Source organism: Chinchilla lanigera, unplaced genomic scaffold (assembly GCF_000276665.1).
Source record: "Chinchilla lanigera isolate Chin_1 unplaced genomic scaffold, ChiLan1.0 scaffold00038, whole genome shotgun sequence".
Classification (NCBI taxonomy): domain Eukaryota; kingdom Metazoa; phylum Chordata; class Mammalia; order Rodentia; family Chinchillidae; genus Chinchilla; species Chinchilla lanigera.
The window spans coordinates 14,483,722-14,489,078 of NW_004955439.1; positions in this window are offsets into that span (position 1 = coordinate 14,483,722).

Consider the following 5,357-nt stretch of genomic DNA (forward strand, 5'->3'; position numbering starts at 1 on the left):
AAAAAAAAAACAAAAAAACAAAAATCAAGATTCCACCTAATGTGGAAATAATTTTTTTCTCTTTTCTCCTCCTTCGTTTCTCTTTTTCTTAAAACAGGGTCTTGCTATGTAGTTCAGGTCTTGATCTCACTAAGCGGTCCAGGCTGGTCTCAAATTTGCAGTGATCCTCCTGCTGAGCTTCCCAAGTTCTAGGATTATTGGTGAGTGCCACCACACCCAACAGAAACAATTTTCAATTAAGGAATCAATTTAGTTTTATAAATCAGGAGAGTTTTTAAAGGCTACTTGCCTATCTACCTTATTTATAATAAAAAGAGATCTAAATCAAAATAAATACTATTTTCTAGCATTTTTTAAACATTACAACTCGGTTCAAATCTGGCAGAACTGCTTATATACAAATTAACTTATACTACCAGAATAATAACCAATGACTAGCCAGACATGGTGGTGCACGCCTGTAATCCCAGCACTCAGGAGGCTGAGGCAGGAGGATCACTGTGAATTCGAGACCAGCCTGGACTACAAAGTGAGTTCAAGGCCAGCCTGAACTGCACAGTGAAACCCTGTCTCAAAAATACAAAATAAAATAAAATAAAATAACCAGTGTCTACTAAAAGTGTTTTACAGAGTACAATTGATCAATTAAATCATTACTAACACAACCATAAACATTTTAAAGCACCCTTAACAATTTGGCAGTATGTCCAGATTTCATGTCTTTTCAATACGAAGGATGACTTTTACTGATATTATACAACTGTTAATTAAGCACCATCAAAATATAATCACAAAATTCTATGAATGTATATATAGTTAAAATAGTTATATTCCATTAGGTCAGTAAATTACATAACATCATTTTTTATTGACAGAAGAACTGCAAATTAAAACTGGTCTAGGTATGAGCTCAATTAAAGACATTTAAATTTAAGACACAACCCACAAACAGGAAAATAAGTTTGTAAAAGTTAAAACCACTGCTAAAGCTCAACCTAATCAAAGAAAGAAAGGGAGAAGATGCCTATGAACACTAAAACCACATCAAGGGTAACCATGGTTCCATGCATTAGTCCCCAGATAGATTCTCAGCAATACAGATGCCTAAAAATACAACTTGTTTCCAAACAGACTCAAGTAAAGGTGCGTTACATGGTACATCATGGTTAAAATCTGTACCTGGCTGGCTGGCTGTGGTGTAACAGTCTTGTAACTGCTGCACTCAGGAGACTGAGGTAGGGGACTGTGGCGAGTTCCAGACCAACCTGGGCTTACCTAGTAAGTTCAAGGTCAGCGTGAACCCTATATATGAGACCCTGCCTCAAACAACAACAAAAACAACAGAAGTCTGTGATATAGGACTGGGGATATAAGCTCAGTGGCACAGGGCCTGCCTGGCAAGCACGAGGTCTTGAGTTTGATTCCTGGTTTAAAAAAAAAAATCTGCAATATAGATTTAGATATAATAAATTAGGCAATCACTGCCTCTTCATCTGAATACTTCCTATTGTTCTTCTGCTAACTAATCAGAAGTCACTGTTTATATACATCTCTGGGTAATATGAATCTCATTTACTTCTCAAGATTAATTGAAATATTAAAATGCAACATTCACCTATAATAAAGCATTTTTGGGTATCTACAAACTGTATTTTTTGTATCAAGGACAAAAAGAAGCCAATGAACTCTGTATATAATGGGCAAACAACTATTAAAAAAATCTCATGAAACCAAATAGTAATACCTAGTATGGTTTTGGATATAGATATAACCTTTATTCAAAATGAAGAATAAGTCATGAAAACATAAACTCTTATTAGCCTAATAATATTCACTACATTTTTAAAAGGCATGTCTTGTCAGAATAAAGGTATACACCAAGGAAGTCACATTCAATATTCTTTCCACAAAATGTTTGTTGTGACAATAATTTTTTAAACTGGGCATGGTGGCACACGCCTGCAATCCCAGTACTCGGGAGGCTGAGGCAGGAGGATCGTTGCAAGTTCGAGACTAGCCTGGGCTACAAAGTAAGCTCAAGGCCAGCCTGAACTGCATAGCGAGACCCTGTCTCAAAAAGACAAAAAAAAAAAAACAGTAATTTTTTAAGAACAAAACTAAATTCTTGCCTTTGAGTAATAACCAACTGCTATCTTGACAAACAGTGGTGAGTGAAAAGCCACCCGGGAGACCTGTGGACTCTCTAGAGGAAAGTCTCTCCTATAGATAGGAAAGAGAAGCAGAAAGCACTCCACCATAAGCAATCAGAAAACTCTAAAGAAATAAAGCCTTCAAACTAAAAATAAGGATAGGAGGGGCCTAAAGTTTAAAAGCTAAGGTATTTTTTAGAAAGAGTATATAGGTTTCTGCCCTGCGTGGTAGCACATGCCTGTCATCCCAGCACTTGGGAGGCTGAGGCAGGAGGATCACTGCGAGTTCGAGACCAGCCTGGGCTACAAAGTGAGCTTAAGCCCAGCCTGAACTGCGTAGCAAGACCCTGTCTCAAAAAGAAAAGGAAAAAAAAAAAAAAGAGTACAGGTTTCCAAATTAATAGATACTCATTCAGCTTAATATCATTCTCCTAGTGATAAAACGTCAATATTAAGTTCACATCATCAACTCTTACCTCACAAACTCCAAAAGAATCTAGGACCCAAAGAGGAAGGGGCTGAAAAATAATGACACCCTGTTCATTCTTTGGAAGCCCTCCTTTTGCACACAAATGCTTGGCATGGTGGTTTACGCCTGTAATCCCAGCACTCAGGAGGGTGAGGCCGGAGAATAGCTGAGTTCAAGGCCAGCCTGGGCTACATAGGGAGTTCAAGGCCAGCCTGAACTACATAGCAAGACCCTGCCTCAAAAAACAAAGCAACAACAGCAACAAAAATGTAAACGTGAAGGAAAGGGCAAAGTGAACCAGGATGATTTTAAAATACATCCTAATTTTCTTAAAAAATAAATCTCATCCAAAGAATCAAGTTTATCATCTTTCTGAACACAGAAACTGAAGAATTATCAATGATTATCAAAGCTGCCTGAAACCAGCAATCACTGATTAATGAAATTGTCAAGTCCAGTAACAGATACTGATCACTGTACCAAAAAAAGAAGAGAAACGTTCTCTACACACTTACACATGAAAAGATCCCCAAGTAAATCAAAGATTTAAATCTGATTTCTACAATTTCTGCAATGAATTTGTTCAACACTCATTCTGCATCCAATAAGGGATAGTACATTGCTTATGTTTTCATTGAAAACTAACTGTATTTATAAAGGCCAAGTGGAGTAAAACTCATTAGTAAAAATGTTTCATACACAAGCTTAGATAAAACAGACTGAAATCACTAACCCTGAAATACTGGTTTAGGGAATTACTAAATCTACCTACACTTTAATAAAAAACAGGGTGTTAAGTGTAAAGCTTACCTTCTAAGGCCAGAATAAATTTAATAGTATACAAAGCTTCTCTAGAAAAACAAAATACAAAGTGTGAGCTAGCCACTACACAATAAAAAAGCTAAGAGAAAATAACATGAACTTTAAAAAAAAATTATTATGCAAGGCTTCCAAATACAATTCTGAAGAATCATTTCTCAAAACAGAAATGTTCAAATATTCATAGAAAGGAAAAACTAGAAGTTCAATTTTTGCTTTGTATATACAGTAAATTTTCACCTGAAGAATAACTGAAGAAGCAGCTTTCTAGTGACAGTCCAATTTTACTTTACTACTTAGCTCTCTAAGAAAATAAAGAACATGTTTCAGCTGAATATTTAAAACAATTTAATTAAAACAATTAACAATGATGTTTCTAATTTGGAATTTTTAAAAATGACAACCCAGTGTAAAACACCAAAGAATAAGGTGAACCTTCTATTACTAAAGTCAACCAGACTTGAAAAATAACTCAAAAATTTTTGAAAAACTGAGCCATTCAAATAAAAAAAAAACTCAAAACGACCATGTACTAAGATAATATTTTACATTCAAATTTTATTATACTGCAATGAAATGAAAAATGAACACCCTATTCTAAAAGACAACATAATCCTGAAACTAAATTATTACATGTCACCTTTCAAAAGATGTGCTAGTAAGTTATGAACGCTTACTACACAGTAATTTGCTCACTAGGACCAAACTCATAAAATCATTACAGAACCTGAGAAGTGAATCAGGAGTAAACATCAGTGTTCGAATTAGCAACACGAACATAATTTATATTAGCATTCAACTAAGAATTCACCAGTGGCTCTTACCAAGTAAAACGTGGTCAAAGGAAAAATCAAGACAGAAGGAATGCAAGCTTTCCCTCACTAGGCAATATCAATGTCAAGAAAGTAAAAGTTGATTTTATTCAACAATAGAAACTGCAATTTAACGATAAGGAAAGGATTTAAATTTCTTAAGAATGTTGCAATCTGCCAAATATGTTCTGTTGCCTAAGAGCTGGTATTTTAGCAAATATTGTTAACTTTGAGTCGCTTATTACTACAAATCAAAAACAAACGCTACAGAAATAATCTGATGCACAAATTCTCGGTCCAGCGTTAGGTCGGGAAGGGTCTCCCCACTGGGCCCCTCCTGCGTCCCCACCCTCTCCCCCATGCAGAGGGCTGGGCTCAGCGCCGCCTGGCAAAGCCCTGCAGAAGTCTTTCAGCCGCTTTGTTACAATCCCTCCTGTCCTCGCGGCCCTGCCTGCTGGCCACCGCGCCCTGCCCAGCCGCGCTGGCCCAGGCCCAAGCGGGCCCGCGGAGTCGGGACAACTTTCCAAGCGGACGGCGCGCGGGGCGCAGGGCACGGGGCACGGGGCACGGGCCCGGAGCTTGGGCAACCTCGCGCCCGGCCACTGCGGCGAGCAAGTGGCCGCCACCACGTTCCGCCCCGCGGAGACGCCATCAGCGACACCATCAGCTGTGGTGGGGGTAACCGCACCGTCCGCCGGGCCAAGGGACAGCTCGCGAACGGCCGCAGCCGCCTTCCTGCTAGGCGCGGGAAGGCGAAAGGAGGGCACGGGGCACAGGTGGAGTGGCGCAAAGCCCGGGGGCCGGCCACCGGGGTCCCGGAGGGTAGGCGGGGTCCTGGAGGGCAAGTCCCCAACTGGGCAGTCAGGTGGGGTGCCGGCAACATAGGTGGGCAGCTAGGTGGGCACTGGCGGCACAGGTGGGAGGCTGGTGGGTCCCAGGGGCACAGGTGGGCGGGCTGGTGGGACACAGAGGGCACAGATGAGCAGCGAGCTGGTGTGGCGGGTCCCGAGGGGGCGGCCAGGCCGAGTCCCGCGACACCGGGAGGGGGCTGGAGGCACAGGTGACGCAGGCCCGGCGCAGCCCCCCTGTCCCCCGGACTCCACCCGG